The following is a 25,549-nucleotide window of genomic DNA, read 5'->3' as shown; positions in this document are numbered from 1 at the left end:
AAAAAGGTAGTCACTTATGAGAGCAGTCAACTATCCACTGGAAGATGGTTATAGGTTCCACAGTCTAGCAAACTGAGCACTTTCAGGTCACTGACAGGTTGATACCATGAATATACCTGATCCCAGGAAGTCAGGCTGAGACCTGCTCTATATTTCAGGCTGACCAAGCAGTCACACCATGGTGATACTTTATGCTACCTGTGACCTCCAAAGGCCAAAGTGAAGAGTTATGTTGCCTTTGAGAGGAAAGAAAAAAAAAAGCCAACATCAGTAGATCCAACAGTATATCTGTCTCTAGGTCTTAACTGTCACCACTAAGGGCAACCCAGTGGGATTCATTTTCTACCTAGCTTTAGACTCAGATCAACAGCACTTCACTTCTGACTGTTAACTACATAGTGCAGAAGTAAATCCACCCAATGGAGCATTAATGTGTTTAAGTCAAGTCATACCAATTTCTATCTATCTTTGGTTTTCAACAAAAGCTAATACATAATTATATAGAGATTGGTCAGTAGAGGTAAAAATTACATATCATGTGGGTATGAAGTGAAGGAACCTTAGAAAATAAGTGCCATAAACATAAATGGGTAATATTGGACATTCGCTCATTAACTGCTCTTTATGTACTGAACACTGAACTAGGCCACAGACATAAGAAAGGAATGTCTACTTTAAGGGAATCACAGCCTGGTAAGAAGACAGCTCCATAAAGAGAAGATGCTATGAATGTGCTAAGTATTGATATGGATTTAAGAATTCCTTACAATGGAGTGGAAAGAAAGGAGTATGTTTGAATGATAAGGGAACTGGGTACATCCTCAGAGAGGAGGTAAAGCTTGAGTTGATTCTTAAAAGAGGAAGGAAATTTTTCTGAACAGTTAAAACCTAAAGAAATAGCAGCAGTACAAAATGATAAAAGTCAAGAGAGCATGGGGAGGTAACAAGGGTCAATAATGAATTTGAACAGGTAGGCACAAGCAAATAAAACCTTTTTTTTTTTTTTAGAAAGAACTGTGTCTGTTTTAAAATTTCATTTTGCTACCCTATTCTTGTGGGCATATTTAAAAACAGAAAGAAACTGCAATCAGGAAACAATAATCAGATTGTTTCAGGAAACCAGAGGGAAAAGGAGGGAGAGGAGACACAGAATGACTACTACACAAATGGATGAGAGCAACTTCTTTAACAACACATCTTCATTTCCAGTTTCCCAGCTACAATGAACTGGTTTCCTCCTCCCACCCTGGATGTTTGTCTAGATGTAATCTTGTCAAATTGCAATCCAATTCTCCCTCCAAATCTATTTCGGAAAGGGCATTTTACTAAGAAACTTTGAGTTTTGTTTTTAGCTCTGCAGTAGATGATTCAAGCAGAAAAGCCTATTTTGCCTTACAATATATCCTGAGGGCTTCCTAAGGAGAGCTGCTCTGTTTTTCAACCACTAAAAACAAAAACAAAAACAAAAACAAAAACAAAACAAGGCAATTACTTTCCTGGGAAACAAAGTCTGAAGAACAGTTTATCAACCAACTTAAAGCTGAAGTGTCAGATTTAGAAGGTTAGTTTCTGTGGACAAGATAAACCCCTGCTAACCACAATATTGAAAATGTTGTGGGAAAATACTGATGCCTCCAACCATTCTTCCAAGACCAATCCCCCCACTGTTCAGGATACTCTCACTTGGCTCCATTAAAGGCTTAAGGACAACCCACAAGGCCTTTATTCTCTTTGTTCTTCATTTGTAGGCTGCATTTCCCCCTGTAAATTAGCTCATCCCCACCCAGCATGCCTGTCATTTCAGATCATGACCATCTTCTCCCACTCCCTTCCACATCAGAGAAAGGGAAGGAATGTGCTTCTGGAAAGCAATTCAGCAGATGTCTGAAGGCTGTGAGGCCTGCTTAGCAGCTCTCAGACATCCAGGCATCCCTGAGCTACTGCATCCCCCCTGAGTGGCCATCTCAGCACAGCTGGATTCTTTCAGAAATAGTTGTGAAATGTACTGTGAAAAGAAGGGATGGTAGAACTCCACTTAATGGCAAAGAAGAAGCTTACCAACCAGGCGGCACAGTTCAGTTTGTTGGTCTTTTCATCAATGATCATCAGCGTGTCTGCCACCTTTACAGCCAAGGAGTCAGCAACAAAGACAAGCTTGCCCAGACACTATTGAAAGTGGCTGGTGGGCAAAGATGACTATCCAGACAGTTCACAAAACTTCAGCTCCCTTCAGCACGTGCATGCTTTCCTGTTATCCAATTTCCAGGCTTCCTTTTCACTCAGCCCGTTCCCTCTGTGCAAAATCCTCCTTCTACAAACTGAGCAAATGTTACTATAACATCCCCTTTATTCAAGATACTTAATTTATGCATTTGTTTGCTGGGCACTAAATTTTTTTAAGCCAGCTATTAATTCATTCTGATTGTGCAATTTCCACAATGTAATTCCCTGGGTAGCAAGGAAATGGCTTTTTTTCCCCATTGTGACATTTTTTCCAGGTACCATTATGAGTGTACCATTTAGTTTTGCAATTAGTCTTATATTTAACATAGGCTGGTTTCACAGAGACACATTTATTACTTTTGTTGCATCATTCTATAAAGAGAATTTTTTGGCATCGGCCTAATTCTCAGTAAACTTTGGTAGTTGAACGACCAGGCATATGAACAGGGAGTAGTTCCATATACATTCTATGCTCTTTCTTTCAACTGCTCCACTTACATGGACACATCTTTCTTTTTTTCCCCATGCCACCCGCCTCTGCAAACCTCTGACCTTTGTCTACTCATCCTTATTTGTTAGCTTAAAAATAACTTGTTCACAATTTGGCTATTGTTGAAAGTGCTGCTATAAACATTGGAGTACAAGTGCCCCTATGTATCAGCACTCCTGTATCCCTTGGGTAAATTCCTAGCAGTGCTATTCCTGGGTCATAGGGTAGATCTATTCTTAATCTTTTGAGGAACCTCCACACTGTTTTCCAGAGTGGCTGCACCAGTTTGTATTCCTACCAACAGTGCAAGAGGGTTCCCGTTTCTCCACATCCTCTCCAGCATATAGTCTCCTGATTGGTTCATTTTAGCCACTCTGACTGGCATGAGGTGGTATCTCAGTGTGGTTTGGATTTGTATTTCCCTGATGAGGAGTGATGTTGAGCATCTTTTCATGTGTCTGTTAGCCATCTGGATTTCTTCTTTAGAGAAGTGTTTATTCATGTCTTCTGCCCATTTCTTCACAGGATTATTTGTTTTTCAGGTGTGGAGTTTGGTGAATTCTTTATAGATTTTGGATACTAGCCCTTTGTCCATCAACTGATGAATGGGTAAAGAAATTGTGGTTTATATACACGATGGAATACTACTTGGCAATGAGAAAGAATGAAATATGGCCTTTTGTAGCAACGTGGATGGAACTGGAGAGTGTTATGCTTAAGTGAAATAAGTCATACAGAGAAAGACAGATACCATATGTTTTCACTCTTATGTGGATCCTGAGAAACCGAACACAAGACCATAGGGGAGGGGAAGGGGGAAAAAAAGTTACAGAGAGGGAAGGAGGCAAACCATAAGAGACTCTTAGAAACTGATAATAAACTGAGGGTTGATGGGGGATGGGAGGGAGGGGAGGGTGGGTGATAGGCATTGAGGAGGGCACCTGTTGGGATGAGCACTGGGTGTTGTATGTAAGCCAATTTAACAATAAATTCATATTTAAAAAAAGTAACTTGTTCAAACCTTGCCAGGTCTCTAATCTCCAAACTAAGACCAAGAATTTGTTTTGACCATTACATCCCTAATTTGAAACATCTGACATAAAATTTTCATCATTATTGGATGATCAAGTAGCAGAAGGTGAATTATAAGATGACCATGTGTTCTATAGCAGTGTGTCCAGCAGGGCACCGTTTTACCAGTGACATCATTAATAAGCCCCCTCTTTCACTTTCAAAAATGTTACAAGGTAGATGTTACTACACAGTTGGCTTTATTATCAAATGTGGGAGGAGAAGTCTGTTCTATATTCAAAGAATTTTCATTTAAGGCTGAGCTCTAGTAGGTCCTTGTTGTGTGGCCTTGAGCAAGTTACTTCCCCTATTTAAACTCAGCTTCATCATCTATAAAACAGTGTCTAAGACAGTATCTCCCTCAAGGATTAGCTGGGAAATAAGAGTGAAAATTACTTTGATAATAGGCAAAGTGCTATGCAAATCATAGTTAACATGCCATCACTATACCTGTATGCATGCATGTGTGTGTGTGTGTGTGTGTGTGTGTGTGTGTGTGTGTGTATGTGTGTGTGTGTGTATGTGTATAGGTAGATAAATAGACATTTACATAGTCATATATAGAGACAACTGTGAAACAAAGTCTAGAAAGATACCAGAGAATAATGAAAAGATTTCTAAGAATTAGAAACTTGGGCTCTCAGCATCATTCTGTTAATAAGAAATTATAGTCATATCCTTTCCCCAGGATATCCTGACCTATAAATAGAAGAAAAGATTCCTAAGGGTACTTCCAGCTCTAAAATGCTTTGATTGTCCATCAAGGTATCTCATACTATTTCTAGATTAATCCTGATCCACAGAGATGTTTGATTTTCTTAACATGATGTGATTTGTATAAATTTACTCACATGTAAATGTTTCTGAATATGGACTAGAGTATTCCACCTGTTATTAGTTATACCTTCTAAGTTCAGGAATTACTCAGTTGGTGAAATTACTGATCAAGAGGTAGGCGCTGAGAGGCCATGGAATGCAAAACTACATTTAAGTGATCAATAGCTACCTTCAAAAAGATTAAAATCTAAAATTCAAGGCTTTAATATCATTCTCCCTGCCCTCTGACTTATTTCAAGTGTTTTCCTTCTTTTGATAGCTCTTTTAGCAGACCACACACATAAAAGCAAAGTCTCAAACAGTACATATTTTTTCAAGAAATAAGAAGCTTCTATTTAAGCTCCATTTCTGATTAATTCCCAAGTGTCCAGAAATTACAGAAGCAATTGACTTCTTCTTTTTTGAATACTACTAATTTTTTTGAATAACTTTTTAAAACTTTATTTCAAGAGAGAGTGTGTACACATGCATGAGCAGGGGAGGGGCAGAGAGACAGGAAGAGACAGAATTCCAAGCAGGCTCTGTGCTATCAGCACGGAGCCCGACATGGGGCTAGATCCCATGAATAATGCGAGATAATGACCTGAACTGAAATCAAAAGTCAGATGCTTAACTGACTGAACCACCCAGGTGCCCCTTGAATAACTTTAGTATGGGATATCAACATATACCTAGGTGCATTTTGAGGCTCAGTCTGATGCTGTAAAATATGCAACATGACACAAAGTTTTCAAATTGAAGCAGCTTCCTTCAACTGCATCAGATTTGGAGAAAAACATTGCTGCATGATTACAGGATAGGTCAGGGATAACTGGGTCACAAACCTACCTTAAATTTTTATTCCACAGATCAACCCCAACCTAAGGCAGAAGGCATACATGTCCTCCAGATTAGTATTAGGGTAATAAAACTGACCGGATTCCACAAATCTTATTCAGTGTTTGGTCCATGTTCTGCAGGTTCTAGCTACTTAACCTCCCTTGCATACCAGTGAAGAAAGAATGGACTTTGAAGTCAGATAGACCTGGGTTCAAATCCTGGTTCTGCCATTTGCTAACAGTGTGATTACAGGTGGTAGTAACATAAGCCTCTGCTGTCTTACTTGTAAAAAGGATAATACATGTCTTTTGGGGATTTAATAAGGATTAAATGGAAGTGTGTGTGTGTGAACATCTGGACAGAGCCTTACACTTAAACACACTATATACATTCATTAATTTCTGTGTGTGTCCGTGTGCATTCAACAAACACAGCCCTATTCACAAATCCTATTCTTGTCCTTGATCCTCTGATATATGGAAGCATTATCCTTGAACTTTGTCCTGCACTACATCCTAGTATCTAGAAATCAGATACCCCAAATAGGGCATCTTAACACCAGAAATATGCTTGGTTCACTATTTCCCACTTCAAAGTCTTCCTCTCTGTGATCTATTCCATCAGCTTGAACCTCCCTTAGGCCATTCAGACTATGATGACAAAATACCATAGGCTGAGTGACTTAAAAACAACAGAAATTTATTTCTTATAGCTCTGGAGGCTTGCCAGGGCTAGAACAAGGTGCCAGGATGGTCATGCTCTTCCTGGTTCAGAGTCAGCACCTCCTCACTGTGTCCTCGCATGGTCGAGGGGCTAGGGATTTCTCTGGAGCCTCTTTTATAAGGCACTAAACTAATCCCACTTATGAGGGTTCCATCCTCGTGACTTAAGCATCCCCCAAGGTGTCCACCTCCAAATGCCATCACCTTTGGGGTTTATGATTTCAACAAAAATTTGAGAGGGACACATTCAGACCACAGCTCTCCCTCACACCACTGCCAGAAGTTTGCCTAGACTATGATCACTGACTGTTGATTCCCTGCACCTGGGGTATGCTCACCAGCAAAGACATCCCCTGGTGGCACTAGTAGTCTTTTCTACTTCCTTATCCTCTGATCATTTGCCCCCAAACATCCCTAGTGGGTGGACCTAGTGCTGCCTGGTCCCATCAAAGTGGTCAGTCCCTGTTCCTGCTGGGTGTTAATAGGTTATTGATACTGACATGTCCCTAATTCGATGTGCTAAACACCTGGCTAAGGAAAAGTAGGTTTGTTAATAACACATGGATTATATATTTATATGCTTTTCTTTTCGTGCTATCAAAGGACAATTGCAAGTTGGTCCTAAGCATCCTCAATTGTGTGTTTGCATGATGCTCTATACAAATATTCTCTGACAATTTTAAGAGAATCTTCTTTTGTATTTGGGGAATTATCTCAACTCTTCCTTTTAGTTCAGAAATTCTATGAATAATCTCTGTGTAAATGACCCAGGCCCTAACACTCTCCATCATATACTGTATTACAGGTATCTTAAATAATGTAGGCTTTTTTTTTTTTTAAAGAGTAGGCTCAGCAGAAATTAAACAGATCTAAATAACGATCTTCCTGCTGGTGTTTTCATGCTTAATGCCTCAGTGCATCTCATAAACCTTCATTTATCAGGTCCATTAATGCTCCAAATATGCAGTCATTTACATCTGGACTAGACCTCACATTCCTCACTTAAGGATGCAATGTGAGGACCAAAAAGGAAAAGACAATGGCCTAAGGACATAGTTTGGGTGAGTGGCCACACTAGGAACAAAATCCTGCCCATATAGTTTGCAAATCCAGGAGCTTTCTGATCAGCATTCCAGAAATAGGATCAGGTGTGCTGAGCTACCAAACCCCTCAGCCCAGCCTGGCAATCCTCAGCAGTTAGCAGCCTCATCTATTTACACTCATGTACCTATCAAATATTCTAGGTATATCATGATGTAAAAGAGGTTAGGAGGTACTGTTTTTACTCCTTTCCCCCCCATACTTATCAGCTGCAATGTCAAAAAATAGAGTGTTTTGCTCAAGATAATACAACTTATGGAATGATGTGAATTATAATCATTGGTTTAATCTTACCCAAAGGGTACCTCTTTTGAGTTTATTTGTGTTTTAATTCCTATCAGAGACAAAATATGACAACTTTCCCCTACCAATCTGGGTAATTAGGCTGTAGGCCTTCAAATCCAGCTGGCAGCTGATAAGGAATCAAAATAGCATCATTCTAAAGAAGAGGGAAATGATACTTTTAATTCTAAAAGCCAGGGGCAAGGAAGAACCCTGCAGGTTCATGAGGATGGTATGAATGTTGCAAAGTGGTGACTGTTTGACCTCAATTGATGCTCCAGAGTATAGTGGAGAGGAGAAAAGCATCTACAAAACCCTACGTATGTATTTACACAATAACTGACATTTTTAGTGAATAAGAAGAAAAACCTCTCATTCAAGAGTACTGCGATTGATAATCATTTGGCCATGCCTAAAGGGAAAAAATGTACAAGTTTATGATCAAATCTGCTGCTTATTTTTCCATTTAAAACACTGCCCCCCACCTTTGGCTTAATAATTGAAACCCTGACCACCCTGATTCACATAATCTTTACTCCAAATAGATCTTACTCTCATAGCAATACAAAGATTTTCCCATTGCGAGGTTCGTAATTCATACTGCTTTCCTTCTTAAAAAAGCTGAGTTACCATACCAACAGTTAGCATTTTGTTAGAAAACAACAGAAAAACCAACTAGACAGGATTAATCAAAACTAGGGGTGGTCCTGCTTCAGGTGTGGCTGGGTATAGACGCTCCAACAGTGTTTTCAGGATCTGGTACAACTTTGTCTCCTCACACAATTCTGTGTTGGCTCATTCTAAGAGAACTTCACCCCTATAGTCCCCAAATGGCCACGACTGCTCCTGGTCATAGCCTTCCAGATTCCCTCCCAGGTAGCAAAGTGAGACACTGTGTCCAATATAACCAGAGAAGGAATGGGGTGGGGGTGGTATAAGAATAACTGGAAAAAAAGAAAAAAGAAAAACAAAATTTATCTGCTTATGTAACTTCTCAAACCCCGAAGTAATCCTTGTGGCCAGGAGAATGCCCTGCTCTAATTGTCTCAGAGAAAGGTGATGGGCTTCAACGCTAGGGCCATATGGACTGAAAGCAAGGGTAGGTGGCTTCCAGAAGGAAATTTACCAACAGGCAAAAGAATTCTGGGTGGCAACAGACACCCCATTCTAGCTGCCTTTATTTTCTCTTCACTTGTCCATACGCTAGATTCTGCAGCTGTGATTCTCTTGACTCTACTTCAGGAACCACCACTGGGATACTCAGATGAGGCCCCACAGTCCTCTGATGCACACTCCAAAAATGCAATCTCTCCCTGTATCCATCTCAGTTCAAACTCAACATCATATCTGCTGCTTCCCTTCTCCCACAGATTCTGGCTATGACTTCTAGAGCTTCTGCGGATGGGAAACCAATTTCCTTAAATTTTCATCCTTTTCAGGGAATGCTTCTTCACTACCCAGCAATAACCACATCTTTTGTCTATGTCCCGAAAGTCCGTTTCCCTTATTACTTTCTCAAGAGAAGTGTATTTTCCTCACATGACCTATGTCCCATGGATAGTGCATTCTTCAAGCTTGACCCACACACGTGACAACTCCAGGGCTACATAATACCCTTTTCTCATTATCTAACCTCAAAAGGAAGTCTGTAGTGTGGGTGAGTGGTCACAATAGGACCAAAATCCTGCCCATATATATAATTTTGCAAATCCAGGAGCTTTCTGATCAGCTAGACTACATAGCTGGCCCACACTACATAGCTAATCGCCTCAATCATCCTTTCTAAGCTCCAGTTGCCTCATTCACACAGTGGGGACAATAATCCTGCCTTCTTCATTGAGAACTGGTATGGCTAAAATGAGAGAGTTATGCGTTAGAAGCTTCAGCACGATGCCTGGCTCACAGGTGTTGCATACATACTAACTGTTACTGTCATAGGGGTGGGGCCCTCATGGGGTAGTTGGCCATCAAATACTTGTGCTTTGAGCAGGATCTTAATTTATTGACTTTCTTCATTTTCTCAGAAAACTGTAATGCCCATTTCCCACATAATAAATACCTAAAAGTAAATTTTAAGGGAAAGGAAATTAGTATTTAGTGGATTCCTACCATGTGTCAAATACTCAACATAAGTTATTTCACTTAATCTTCACAACTATTTTGTTGGTTATTTTCTTCAATGACCATTTATCAAATGACCTCTGTGTGTTAAGCTTTAAGGGCACAAAGATGACAAGGACATGCTGTCTGCCTTCCCAGGCCAATAAGGGAAATAGATTAAGCAAATTAGCAATGACAGTCAGTGTGATAGGAGGGGGACAGAGTGCTAGGTGGGGACAGAGAGCAGGGGCAGAAGTAGGGTCCTTGAAAGAGCTAAAAAATAACTCCATTTTGATGGACAAGCAAAAGCCAAGTGAAAATGAAGGGAAAGATATTCCACTCAAAGTGAGGACATAATAACTAAGAACATAACATGGAGAAGCCCTTTATTTAACCCTCAAGTCAGAGATGTTTAAGTAACTTTGAAATTCATGGAATTATGATGTGCTGGAGACTAGTTCTGAACACAGCAGACTGACTCCAAAATCCATACACTTAGCAATTAAGCTCTTTCACAGCAATAAGTGATTTGACTGAAATACATGTTTTATTACAGTGGAAGTGGCAGGGAATGAGTCTAGAGGTAGGTGGGAACTAGATCCAGAAAGGCCAATGTGCCATGCTAAGCAGTGCAAATCCCATTCTGAAGGTCAAATAGATACCCAGGAGGCTCCTCAGCAGAGAATTACAGGATAGACAGACAAACACTCAATAACAGTACTCATTCTGTGCCAGGCACTGCTCGAAGCACTTATACCTGATCTAACCATGGAAACAACCCCTGGAAGTAGATACAATTATTATCTCTAAGTGTAAAAGTGAGGCGCAGATTGGCTAAGTGACGACCCCAAGATGGCACAACTAGCTAGGCAGAAGAGCTGGGCTTCCAGCCAGTCAGTCTAGCTCCAGAAGCTCTGCTCTTCACCACTCGGACATCCTGCCTACAAGTCGACCACAGAAAATCACTCTAGTCCTGGATGTGGGATGGATGAACCGGAATGCAGCCAGATGGGAAAAGACAGGGATGGTAATACCTCCTGGGAGGTTAGTGTCCTATCCTCCATATTCCTCAGGCAAGCAAGCAAACTCCGAGAAGTTAAGGGATGTTGCCTTAGCTCACACAGTGTGTGTCAGAGTTGAGATTTCATCTCAAGTGTCAGACTCTAAAGCTCTTATATTTACAAAGTTTGGGACTTCTTGCTAATTCAATTTTAGTAACACCATTCCAAATGATCCGGGTCTAAAATAAAGAGGTTTCATTTTGTGTGGATTCAGCATTCAAGTATGATCCCACTGAGTGACATGTTTAAGCATATCAGAAAATTACCCAAAGTGCCAGGCTTTCCTATCCTTGTGATTTGCATAGCTTTCCTCTGGCTAATGACTGTTAAGAAGAGACTGCAGAGTATGTCACTATTTAAAGTTGATAAGCAGCATCATCACAGTAAGCAGGTCATTAGGAAAAGCATTATGTCGGCTCTTTTACAAATCGTTTTTAATCTAGAATTGATCTTGAAATGCAACAAAGGTAAATGTTATAGACTTGTTTTCTTTTTCCTTCCACCCTCTTATCTTAGTATAATTTGAGCTTTGATGAATGTTACCCATTTCTATTCAATATCTGACTTTACGGTGAAATTCCATCCTGAGACAGGAAATGTTATACTGTAGAAGGAATTAGATATTCTCAACCCCTGGTATATGGATTCCAGCCATCTGTCTGCTTAATGCTATCGTTTTGCATTCAACTGAAAATCAGAACTGCCTTTTAGTATAACAAAATCATGGAAAGTGCGATTTCCTACTTTAAGGGCAGCATGTTACCTCTCCAGAGATTTCCTGTGTGTGCTCAAGGGTGCAGATTCAAGAGTGTGCCATAGTAATTTTTTACTAATTGAAACCTACCCTGAAGGTTTTATAGTTGCTGATGTAGCCACTAGCCAGAGGTGACTGCTGGGCACTTGAAATCTCTGATCTGAGATGTGTCAGACCTATTTTATCTTACCTTTGTTAAGGCAACTCTTAGAAATTTAAAATAACATGAATATTTTACATTATATTTCAACTGGACAACGCTATTCTAGAGCCATAATGTCTACTAATTTTAGAACATACACCTGTGAATAGGCATGTTTTACTCTGTTGTTAAGCATAAAGCAAATCCTCTTCTGAGAAATTTATTACACTTTGCTTTTCTTCTCCTTAATAAAGTCTTCAAAGAGATACTTTAAGTGAATATACCAACATTCAATTTCCTTATCTGTGTAGAATTTCACAAATCAGCTTTACACAGTCTAGGGAGGCTGAAACCAAACCATTTTCCAATCTCATCTAGGCACAGCTCCAAAAATAGGTTATACTTTAGAGGGATATCTAGAATTCCTCTGTCATCTATATAGTCACTTATACAAGCTAAATAACCATCTTATGAAACTAAATTCTACATACAAGAAAATATATTAGTTCAGTACTCCTAACACAAACTTAAAAGTATAGTTAATTTAGATCTGAATAAATACTTGAATTTTTGCCTTATCCCTGTCCAGTATCTTTCAGGATATGCCACATTAAAGTGGCATTATCCACAAATGAGTAAAGTGACGCAAAAACGCAGTGCAAGAGAACGGACACACAATTTCTAGGTTTTAAGTTTAAAAATGGAAAATTTATCAATTTTGGAAGAAATGATCACTGACAAGAAGAAAATTGTCATAGTAACATGTTGGAATCACTTATTCGAGTAATAGAATTATGAAGGGTCCAGGGCTCAGGAGGAGTTACTTTACTGTGTCCCTGGCAGTTCTACTCAAGAGACATTTAATGACTTTGAATTTTTTTCCACTGCTTTCAAGTGACCCATGAAGCAGTTTCTCAATTGTTCTTCAAACTAGCAGGATCAGAAGCTGAGACACAAAGTCAACTGTCTAATTTGACTGAATCCAGATATAAGTGGTGATGACATGTTTGGAAAGAATGCAATCACTCAACTGGCAACATTTTTAAGCCCTGGATACCCCCAGTCTTTCTTACCTGAAGGCCTACAAAAGATCTGCACAGTGCATCAGCCAGAATCCATTTCAAAATTGCACAGAGGTTTATTTTCTACAAATAGTAATGCAGCCACTCCTAAGAGTGGCACTTAGAATTTTATTCACAACAACGATATGGCAGAGAAGGCTAGTGCTCTCCGACAGCTGTGTCCTCCCCCTTCCCGGTGTTCTGCTTCATTCAATATGGCCACAGACTGAGTTCTGCCCAATGCCATGCGAGCCAAAGTGTTATGTGCAACTTTCAGGTCTGGCCCATAAAAACCTCCCCTGTATGACTGCTTTTTCCTCATCTGATGATGGAGTGGGAAGGATTCTGAGAAGCAGGAAGAGGTCACAGCTGTAAGATGGAAAGTGAGCAGGTTCCTGTCCAACTCTACAGAGCAACATCCCAACTCACCATCCACTCTGTGCGCAATGATAGGAGTAATCAGAATTTATTGTTTTGGACCTACTGAAATTTTGGAGCTGTCTGTTACGGCAGCTACCACTATTTCCTTGCCTTATACAAGTAATTTTATGTGTGTTCGCCCTTTTGTGTTATAGTTTTCCCATTTAAAAGCTGAGAGAAGAAATTGGGAGTGTCATTATACCTAATAACAAATGGGGAAATGAGCAGCAAAAGGTCACTTGATGGGTTCATTTCTCACAGGACACTGTGTAAAACAGACGCCCTGGCAAATAAACATCTAGGTATAAATGAAAAGAGGAAGCAAATGCAATAGAAACAGACATGAATTCAGTGTGGTTGAGTTGTAAGATAACTGTATTTTAAGGAGTAAGCTTTAAGCAATTATCAACAGAGCTAGGGCACTCTGCCATGAAAACACCTGACTTTATTCTAGCAAGCATAAGGCTGAAATGAAGAAATACATCATTGTATTGGGATAGAATGAGGCAGAAATGCAAAACAGGCAAGCGTGAACCACAGCACATTCTACTGGTCAGCAGTAGTTAAGCACTCCAACCAAGATACTGTTGAGGAAGGATTGATATTAGCACTACCCCCAAATTCTGTTAACATTTGCAGATTATATGTAAGTGTTTCTCCATTTGTCCTTTGTGTCTTTAATACAAATCGGAGTCAAGAGCAGTCTCTAAGGTAATATTAAAGTAGTATCTGGGCTGGGTAGACCCAGTAGCAGTACCTGGCCTAGGCTCCTGACTGCTGCTTAGCTCTCTCATAGCACAACCATCATTAAAAGAGACCAGATCTCTTGAAGCTAAACTTGTCTTAAAATATGGTGCTCAGCCGTACACCATAGTTTTGTGGTCCTACATAAGATAAATACTCCTTGCGCATATTCTGAGTTGCTATGGGCATGTCAAGTATAACTGTCACCATTCTATAATACTAGTTGTTAAATACTTTGATTATTTTGCAAATAATTGCTCCCCCAAACACATCTTACTCCAGAAGATGGCCTAGAGATTGACTATGATATCTGCAATAATGTCGCCTAAAGAAACATCAGGAAACATGTCCTGGTCCATTGAGAATTGTTACTTAGGAAAAAAAAGACCGTGTTATCTTGATTTCTGAACAGAAAGTCAATGTTCAGTAGACTGTTTTAAAATAAAATGGACTGCGCGTCGGGCTCTGGGCTGATGGCTCAGAGCCTGGAGCCTGCTTCCGTTTCTGTGTCTCCCTCTCTCTCTGCCCCTCCCCCGTTCATGCTCTGTCTCTCTCTGTCCCAAAAATAAATAAACGTTAAAAAAAAAAAAAAAAAAAAAAAGGGGCGCCTGGGTGGCGCAGTCGGTTAAGCGTCCGACTTCAGCCAGGTCACGATCTCGCGGTCCGTGAGTTCGAGCCCCGCGTCGGGCTCTGGGCTGATGGCTCAGAGCCTGGAGCCTGCTTCCGTTTCTGTGTCTCCCTCTCTCTCTGCCCCTCCCCCGTTCATGCTCTGTCTCTCTCTGTCCCAAAAATAAATAAACGTTAAAAAATAAATAAATAAAAAAAATAAAATGGACTGAAATATATTTATAGGGCTCTGCTAATCTCATGAGTCATTTCAGATGTGACAATTATGGATAACAAACATCTATGTAACTCACCAAAGTACAATCCTCAAAATGCACTCAAAAGAATCAGCACTTGTCTAAGCATCAGATTCCCACTCCCTCTGTGATGCAAGCTGGTTTAAAGTTTTAAGCCCCCAGGGATATAGCTATTGTCTGCAAACTTTAAAAGGTAAACACAGACTTTGGTAGGTGAAAGTGCTTTAGTGCATCCCAGAGACTCTTTTTGCCCAGTAAATATGCACTTGTAGCAAAAGAATATTAAAGGTCAGGACAAGACTATATCAAGTCTGCCTTATTAAGCCAAACTACACAACCAATATATTGTATCTATGCCACCCGAGTCCCCTTCCCTTGCCTGGGGCTTGTTAATGCTCTGTGTTAGCTTCAAGATTGCAAAACAGGTTCTGTGTCCGCTTGCAGTTCTCCATCGGGCTGATGAGCAGAACATCTCTTGATAACTTAGAAGAGACAATCAGTTTCATTTTCTAGCTCCAGTCATTTTTTTTTCAAAGGAAACATATTGAAACTTTAAGCATGAGAATCCCCTCCAGGCATAGACACTCTTTTTTTCTCTTAGGACTATAACAAATACACCCACTTCTAAATTTAGTACCAGCGCTTGCGGGTAAGCATTTTTAGGGTAGTGAGTTTGCCAAAAAGGTTTGAAGTTATTTTAATACTGCTTAACACTGCAGTTGTAACTCAAATACTCTTGTGAACATTACTACCAATGTCCTTTTACTATTACTAATGGTGCATTTAAAAGGGGTAAGCACTTCTGGGGGGTGGAGAGTCTTAGCAGGCTATCTTAGCAGGAGGGAATGATAACGGAATGATTGTATTAAGTTTCTTTGTTTCTATGGGCATGAGGAGGGCACCTGTTGGGATGAGCAATGGGTGTTGTATGGAAACCAATTTGACAATAAATTTCACATTAAAAAAAAAGTTTTTCGTTTCTATATTCAAGTAACAGCTCTTTCCTTTATGAGAAGTGTTCCCTTACCAAGTGACAAACTGATTCATGTGTGCCACAAAGACCATGGCTCCAGCATGACACAAACCATCACTTCTCTCAGACCTTCTGCATCAGGCATAGAGAGAGCCCCAGAACTTCCCATCTCTATGCAATCAGTAAAGCAGAGATTTGACCAGGTATCTGCATCCTCTCATCAGCTTCTACCCTTAAAATTAAGACAGTATGAGAGGCAAGCCCTGAAATGGGGCCTGATTGTCCCAGAGAGCGCAAGATAAGGTCAACAGTATGATTCCTACATTGTCCCATGTCTGTTTTGTACTGACTTGAACCTATAGGAATGGAGACAAAAAATGGTGACACTCTAAACCTCCAAGAGGCAGTGGTACAGTAATACTCCATTTTTATAAAACAATGCGATCCTAAGTTTATCAATGGTTCAAAGTTAAATGACCCAACAGAATAATTGATTTCATGCTGTTTGGGGCCACAAAGTGAAATACTGATCTGAGCCTCATGAATGTTTCCCATTGGTCACACGGGAGCCAAGAAACAATATGAAAAGACACTATCCTACTCAACAGTACATGCCAAGATACTATGAAAGTCTCTTGGACATTGAAAGGCAGAGTTCTGTGTCTAGTAATTTGTAATGTTCCCCATGTTGCCTTGACTTGGCACTTGATAAGTGCTTTCCAGGTCTAAATCTAGCTCTGGTTGAGATTACTGAATAAGTAGTGGATGAGTCTAAAATGGAGCCATTTAAGATTTTGAAACAGATGCAAAAAAAAAAAAAAAAAAAAAAAAACAGATGCAAGAAAGATACCTCACTTGGGCTGCCTATAGACTCTTAAATTAAGCTAAAGGATTTAATCATTCCTGGTATAATTATGTTCGGTATCCACAGGACATGGGGTATTGATGGGGTATTCAGAATCAATAGGAATGAAACATAAAAGAGAATAAATGAATTTTCTATGTAAATAGATAATGTATCTGAACTTAAATAACAGATCCATTGATGGTTTTCTGACGTATTAAAATAGATATTACACAAGCATTTACAATTTTAATTTTTCTTTGATTATCTAAATGGTGGTTTAGACTCACAGTAATACACGAAGCTACAAGAGTGGATTTGTGTGAGATGAACTAGCCAATTCCTATTTCACATCAATATATATTTACCTAGCACCCAAGAAGCACTACGTCTTATGTCAGTGGGAAATGCTGATATGTAAACAGCTCAATTTAATAATGCATAACACATTAAATATTACAAGTAGAAATGAGAGAGGAAGCCATTTTTTTCTGACTGAGAAGATCAAGGAAAAATGGGATTTGAGTGGGACTAAGAAGGATAAACAGGATTTCAACCGGAAGAAAAAGAGGATGGAAAAGTGTCTCCAGTATAATAAAGGATCCCAAGGAGAGGGAAGGAGGCATGAGACTGCCTGGCCTGGCCTGTTAAGAGAATGGTTAGTGAACTGCCAAGTGTGAGTGGTAAGGTAATGAGGAGAGCTACCGTAAGAGATGAGGCTTGAAATATCCAGATATGGCAAAGCTGATACAAGGTCTTAAGTGCCTTGCTGAAGAGTGTAGACTTTAATCAATAGGAAATAGCTTCTTTAGAAGAAAATCGTGTCATAATTCTGTAGCCCATTCCTCAGGTTTATGAATATTTAAGCATGGCATTACGGTTTGGAGTGTTCCTAATAAACTATTTCTTACCACTGTATGTTACAATTTATATCCCTGTGTTAAGAACACTTTTTGGTAACTGGTTGAACTGCAAGAGATTTTGTCATCCACATCCACATCAATCTTATCTTTGTTTATGCTTTATGGTTAAATCATCAAATAGTCCTAAAAAAATTTGAAAGGCACATATTTTTAAGTTTATTTATTTATTTTGAGAGACAGAGTGGGGGAGAGGCAGAAAGAGAGAGAGAGAGAGAGAATGAATCCCAAGCAGGCTCCCCACTGTCAGCACAGAGCCCAACATGGGGCTCAAACTCACCAACTGTGAGATCATGACCTGAGCTGAAATCAAGAGCCGAACGCTTAACTGAGCCACCCATGTGCCCATTTACATTTACATGTACACCCATGTGTACATTTCTTATAGTAATCTGATCTGGCCCAATTATTTCAATATGATCCTGAAATAAAAGTCTTAAACAGTACCAAAGGGACACCCTCTCACATCATCTTCTTTAGTTGGAAAATTTTAAGTGGTTCTCATTGCTAGAAGTACAGTCCACATTCATTGCAAAGATTCTTCCTATTGACAGAGTCTGATCCTGAGCTTCCTCTATCTACCTGCTTCCTGATTTTATAAATGAACCAATTGTAGGGTAGAGTTTCAAATCCCTCCTTGAAATGTTATGAAATTGCTCTATAAACAGAGGTGCACTCTTAGACATATATTCACCACCTTTATCTATTTATCAATACAAATGTGTTTTTACAAACGGTTCTGGCTCTAAATGGGTCAAACCAGCCTATAATGTCAATCTTGCCTCTTGCCATCATGTCCAACACTTTGTACACCTAAAGGCAGAATTTTAGATTGAGACCTTCCTGAATCCTTCCTCATTACATTAACCACTTTGAAAACCACGTCTGGAGCGCTGTGAGTACTCTTGCCAAAGGCTTTCCTATTCCCCTTGCGTGTACTTCAAAATCCCTAAATATCATCTTCTCTGATTCATAGCCCAGCAGTTTATCAACTTTATTATCTTCAGTGATATCATAGTAAAATAACTTACTTTTCTATTCTGCCTCTCCCTCATCCTTCCTCCCATAGTGCCTCTGAGTTTCTGAAAACAACTCTGTGCATGTAAGGTACCTATATTACTTAATTCAGAATTTCATCTACATCTTTAGCATGTACTGTCACATTACTCTGTCTATATTAAACCTTCTCTAGCCTTCTGTTACTGACTTTCTTGGTTTTTCTTGTACAATTTATCCAGCCTCCCATGAAGTAGAATTTCTGGGGAACAGCACTTCTGCAAATGTACCTCAATGCAAACACACTCATAAATGACTTCAGAGAACTATAGGATTCTGAGGTGCCTCAGAATAAACATGCAGCTATGTTCCAAGAACTTTTACAGTGAAGTTAATTTTATTGTAATGATCTTCTCTGAAAGTCAGTTATTCAATTAGCAAAGCCAACTCCACATCAAAATCCATTTGCATATCTACCTTTAGGAGAGGTGGTATTCTCAGGCTGGGGGCAAGGCTCCAGTGGCCTAACCATCTGTGTCCCATGCAGATTTTTGCTTTGTTGCAGAATCTTCTAGATACACAAGTGCATGCTCTATTAGAAAGGAATCTTAATGTGTTCACTCATCAGGAAATTTATGAGTACTATAACATGCTCAGCTCTATGCTAAATGTTGGTTAAACCAAGATATGTAGCCTTGGCCTACAGGAAGCAGGCGAGTAAAACCATCAACTGCAACATAGGATTATGGGGACTGGAGCAGTGTTTGGAGAGTGTCTTTGGAGCACAGAGAAAGAGCACTCACCCAGCCTGAGATCAGGGAGGGCTTCCTGGACTTGAAAGGTAGGAAAAAAGTGAAGGTACATTTCCATAAATTATAAAATCATTACAGAGCCCACTCACATGGTTTGAAAATAAACACTGGGCAAGGGGAAGGTTAGTTACTATATTTCTCCAGACAACAAAAGAACATTTAGGGGACACTAGGAGTGTAATATCACCCATTGTCTCCTGAAATACTGGAAGATTTTGAGCAAGTGCATCACACTACGTTTAGAACAGACCCCAGATCACTATACCTACAATGGAGAGAGTTGCAGCCAGGGAACAGATATTGAGGTGATGAGCCAATAAAATCCCAGACTAACTCCTTAGCTCTGATTTTTCACTTAAATAATTCAGAATTTATTAAAAAAAAAAAAAAGGGCTCCCTGTGTATCTTTCATCTAAGAAAGACAGTGAAACTAGAGACACAAACATTGTGACACTTCTTAACAGAAGTTGTAGGTGGACTTGGGGAAGGGGGTGCTTCTTTTCCATTTATCTGATTTCTCTTAAGAAACGTTTGCCCTAGGCTACTTGCCACGCCCTCTCATTCTTCCCTGATTGCTGGTGAGTGAGAGAAACCTGGCCTGCGGAGCCTAGCTGTTCCCTCACTTACTCACTAGGGATTAGGAGGAACACAGGAAACAACCCTTCTGGACTTTTATTGCCCTACAATGTGAAAAAGTCCTATGTGGAGATAAACACAGGAAGCCCTAGGTGTCTCCTTGGCCCACCGTGAATAGATGCAGAACTCTGTCTAATTCAGGGGTTCAATATTACAAATACCAGTGTTGAATACATAAACTGTGCTCTCTGGTATAATTTTTATCAGTGCTCATATCGACATTTTAGTTCCCGCTGCTCAATTTATTTGTCTCTCAACTGGTTTTGAATGCAGGTGGTGGGGTGGGGAGAGCTATCATTTTTAGGCTTTCCTCAAACCACAACAGCTTATCATAAAAAATTAGTATATCAGTGGGGCGCCTGGGTGACTCAGTCGGTTAAACGTCTGACTTCAGCTCAGGTCATGATGTCATCGCTCGTGAGTTCGAGCCCCGCATCAGGCTCTGGGCTGGCAGCTTGGAGCCTGGAGCCTGCTTCGGATTCTGTGTCTCCCTGTCTCTCTGCCCTTAACCCATTCGCATTCTGTCTCTGTCTCTCTCAAAAATAAACATTTAAAAAAAAATTTTTTTAATAAAAATAAAAAAATTAGTATATCAGTCCCAAGAGATTGATCATCTCTGGTACTCTGACAAGGCCAAGTTTTGAGTCTACAAAACAGAGGATCTGATCCTCAACCACATGGACAAACATAAAGCCTGCCTGTAAGAAGAGAGAAATATGAAGCCAATCCAGAAAGAAGCATCAAGGAGACAGCGTATAATCAGCATTCCAGCTTTTAGAGAAATCTGTTCCTAAATCCCAGCCACCTTTCCGCCCTCAGGTCATATGACACACCTGGACAGTGAAGGCTAGTTGACACTTCCAACTTCACCAGCATGCAGCCAAGGCAGTTGCATGGGGCCCCTGACTCAGAAGGACCCTTCATTTGGGGATTCATGTTCTGTGGTCACCACATTAACATTTTTACTAATTTCATATTTGAATTTGTTCTGTAAATTAGGTCTAAGCAGACAACAGAGCATGCACTGGGGCTTTGGAGCCTTAGCTCATGTGTGGTCTCACTCCCATAGTCTACCCCCCTCTCCAGGATGGGTTCTCAGGTCTCCATTCTTCTGACCCCTGGGCTCTGGTCCCTCAGAGCCTCTCTCTTCTCCACTAAGCAGCAATTGCCCCCTGCCCCCAACAGGGTCTTTGCACAGGGTAGGGGTTAGGAATGCAGTCTCGGAGTTTTCCAGGTGAAAGTATAACTGTGTCATCCTCCCTGTCAGCACTTAGGTGCATTCCACAGGTGATGTGGGAACTGGTGGGGAGATTGCAGTCCCTTAGGTTGACCATCTGTTGTGGATTGGGGTACAGGGCTCAAGGGAAGGGGAGCCACCTGGCTCAACCTCCCTGCCCCACTGGTCAAGGCAGAGAGGAGCCCTGCATTCAGTGGGCCAAGTGCATGTGCCAAGTTAGGGGATGGGCTTGAAGCTCCTCTGAGTGTCTGCACTCACCCCAATTTTCTTCTACTTTTTCCCCCCAGTCTTTTATTTGACTCTGGGCTCTGACAGTCACATAGCCAGTCTTGCCAATAGATTTCTCTTACTCGAAACCAAAGGAGTCCTAACTAACACATAATAATACCTTTAATGTAGCTCTAAATTTTGAGTAATTTTTTTCTTTATTTATTTTGAGAGAGTGAGAGCTCACCCAAGTGGGAAAGGAGCGTAGAGAGGGGGAGAGAGAATCTCAAGGAGGCTTGGCACACTTAGCATAGAGCCAGATGTGGGGTTAGAACTCACGAATCATGAGATCATGACTTGAGCTGAAATTAAAGGGTTGAACGCTTAAGTGAGCCACCCAGGCACCCTTTGAATAATTCCTTATAAGCCTTTTGCACACGAGATAATACCATTTTGTAAATAGTTACATTGGGTGGGAAGCAACTGTTCAAATCTTTTTCTCATACTAAATGGTGAAGTTTCCAGTGACCTTCTCTTATTTGCCTTTTGCTCTTATGGCGCCCAGAACTATGCTCCAGACACAGAATTTATTCCCACTGTATCTTTACAGTCTAATAAATTGACTAATAAATGTCAATACTATTAGTCATGAAGATGATAGTGTTCTCAAGGATCATCATATCTTACCCAGCCCTTAGGGACAGACAAGGGAGAAGGCCCTGCCTATTACCTACTAAGTGGAAACTGCCCCAAACTCACCTTCAGTTCTAGGTTAATGCAGGACTGTGAAAGCAGATAAACATTCCACAGACCACCCGAACCTGTATGCCAGGTTGTGCAAATCAGACCTGAAGCAATTTGCACGTGTTCTGTCCATTTAACCCCAAATTTTTAGCAACAAATCTTGCACAGTTTCAAAGTATTTTAGTCTGTTTATCAAAAATATAGGCAAATTTAAAAATTATAGATTGTCATTGTACTGTTTCTCTTCCCTTTCTGATTTTTTTACAGTCTCTACTTAGAATATAAGAAAAAAGAAAAAAAAGAGAGAGGCTTAAATAATGAATAGTTAGGGAGAAAGAGGAAGAGGGAGAAAGAGAAAAAAAAAAAAATGGAGAAGGTACAGGAAGGGGCCTGGAGGGAAGAAACTAAAAGTAGTCAGTAGCACTAATCCAGGTAAATTGGATTCAGCTATGTCTTATTCAAGATTTGCCTGTGAGCTGTAACGATGCTATCAAGCTCCCAGGGATATGGTGGGAACTAATGAGATAACATATGTGAACATACCCAGCAAGGCATCTTGCACCTACTTTGTGAATGTTGAAGCTGAACAGGTATTTACCACCCGTGTGAAAAAATTCCAAAAACACCTTCCATGGGCACTGACCACCAGGAAAACCCATGTGAAAGAATTCACACCAACTGGTATTGTTTGAGAAATTGCTGTCTCATATTTTGTTACTAGTAGTGTTAATGGTTTTCATTTCTATGCAGATGTAGTCAATTCCATGAACAATACCACGTCCAGAAAAGCTTTTACACGTTAAAAAACAGTTCAAGTGATCTAGTTATCCTTGTCCAACTCCTTCTGTAAATGTTTCGGTTACAGGTGGAAAAGTCAACTACAAAGTGTATGTCCTCAAATGAAGACACAAATTTGGGCAACTCAGGCAGACGGCTGAGGTTCAAGCCAACTCATTAACTGCCTCCACCTCTTCCCTCATTGTACTGCTACTGTTTTACTACTACTAATAGTGTTTTACATTTTAGAGCCTGTGATAGTCTAAAACACATTGAGATATATATATATATATATATATATATATAATATATTATATATATGTGTGTGTGTACGTATATATACATATATATACGTATATACACACACATATATATATTCCTTTCATATATATACATACATACATATACATACACACACACACACACACACACACACACACACATATATTCCTTTCATAACTCTTTGCAATAACATTGTTGGAAAAACACGGATGGGGATATTCACCCAATTTTAGTATGTAAAAATACAGAAGTTACAATTCGGCAGCAATGAAATCCTGTCTAACCCCTAGTTCTCTAAATTTGCAATCCAGTTCTTGAACTACATTGCACTGCCTCCCCAGGCAACATTTATAAACACGAGATTCTCCCCATCTTATTGATGTCCACCTAACTGACCACGAAAACCACTTGAAGAAAACTATTGTCCTTGATTTGTAACTTTCAAGCGAAGATGTATTTTCAGAGCCTGTGGACACCAGAAACATTATTTTAACTCATAATTTTTTACAATCAGAGTTTCAAATTCCACAAAGGTGAAGCCACTACTTATCACAATGGCATGAGAGGGTTGGGCAAACACAAACTCACTGAACTAGGGTAATTAATATTATTTTATGAGGTAACATAATTCTGAAGAAAAAATGCATTAAAATCAAATCCCTATGTGCGCCTCAGATTTATAGCATTAGCATGAAAGTGCCAGCAGTGGGCTGGATAATCCATGGAATTATATTAATGTTTATGTCTTTTTACTTTACTTTTGAAGTATCTTCAGCCTTCTTTTAAAAGCTGAGCACTGGTATTTTTATTTGCCTCATAGAACTTAAAAAAACCCCACAAATATTATATGTATAAATTCCCATTGTAAAAGATAAAAACAACATTGAATTCATAATACATGAACATTCTTTCTCTCTCTCTCTCTCTCTCTCTCTCTCTCTCTCTCTCACACACACACACACACACACACACACACACACACACACACACAGACGGGCAATAACATGAGCAGTTTGCATGTCCCAGTCTTTATGCTTTACAGAAGTATGCATATAGGTAGTTATAAATAATAAATGAGATATGTGATGATGCTACAGGTAATGTCCTATAGCTTTATTTGATTTTTCTCGAAAATGCATCTTGGAGATCATTGAGTATGTACGTGAACACACATACACATGTGTGTGCATACAGACACTTAAAGTTTTTTAAACCTTTATATTCTCTTCCACAAAATGACATGTGAAATAAATCATTCCATTACTGACAGATTTTCTGGCTGTATCTGGCTTTCAATGAATATATACAACACAGCAAAACACCTCTGTATGTGCACATTCCCCCCTCATGGGCATGTGCCTTTCCCAGAATACATTTCAGGAGATAAAGTGAATGGAATCAAGAGAATCCCTTTATTACTCTTCACATTCACTTTAAATGTTGATAGGTTTTTCTCAAATTGCCATTAAAAGTTTCACTAATTTACACTCAGGCATGTACACAAATAAAAACAAATCTGTTTACACCAACCTCACCAACAGAGAATAAAGTCATTTTTTTTTTAAATTCTGCCCAATTTAGGGCATGATTATGGTGACTTATTCACTGTATATTACTTCTGTCTTCAAGCTACTCAGCCTTCCTGTGTCTCAGTTTTGTCACCTCTAAAGTGGGGATAATTATAATAATGCAGAACCCAAAGGATCATTTCCTGTCTTTTGTACATTTTGCCTCCTTTTCAATGTAATGTTGTCACTTTCCTCTGGTTAATTCAGTAAGGTAACACATATTTAATGAGCACCTACAATGTGCCAGGCATCCATCTACTCGCTGGAGACACAGCAGGGAGACAAAACCAAGCGGTTGCTCTCAGAGAGCTTACATCCCAATGGGGAGGCAGACAATACAGAAGCAAACACATAAATGTATAATGTTCTGTTATGTTGTGTTAATGAAAACAAAAAAAATAAAGTAGGGTGTGAGGCTAAGAAATATTAAGGATGCTATTTTAGAGGCGGCCTAAGAACGTTACTCTGATAAGGAGATACTTGAGTCAAGACCTGAAGGAAATGAGCACATCCAGGCTGAGGGGAAAGCAAGGGCAAATCCCAAAACTGGAAGCTGGTTGGCATGTCTGAGACACAGTGAGGGATAATATGTTGGCATAAAGGGAATGAGGGGAGAGAAAAGAGAGATGCCAGCTGAGAGGAGCCAGAGACTGGATCCTGAAAGCTCTCATAAGCCACAAGGAGAAACTTTAATTTTATTCCAAATGCAGATGGAAACCAAGGCACTACATCTGAATTGCTGAACTGCTACCACACAGAGGCTAAAACTTTCAGCTTCCTATGCAAGCAGAACCTGGAGTATGGCCACTGGCAGTGCCCACTTGCCCTCTGAGCAAAGCACACAGGGAATAAAAACCCACGTC

At 39.9% G+C, this 25,549-nt stretch overlaps 1 protein-coding gene across 3 annotated transcripts in view; it reads right to left on the bottom strand.

The window, feature by feature from the left end:
- The window catches only part of NELL1 (neural EGFL like 1), an 896,605-nt gene that overhangs the window by 334,595 nt on the left and 536,461 nt on the right, over positions 1 to 25,549 (bottom strand). The window lies entirely within an intron of this gene.

Source organism: Lynx rufus, unplaced genomic scaffold, assembly GCF_022079265.1.
Source record: "Lynx rufus isolate CCGP_SWC_20201006 ecotype Redwood Valley unplaced genomic scaffold, mLynRuf1.p SCAF_9, whole genome shotgun sequence".
NCBI lineage: Eukaryota > Metazoa > Chordata > Mammalia > Carnivora > Felidae > Lynx > Lynx rufus.
The sequence above is the reverse complement of the archived record's forward strand: the minus strand, read 5'-3'. Positions and strand labels throughout refer to the sequence as shown.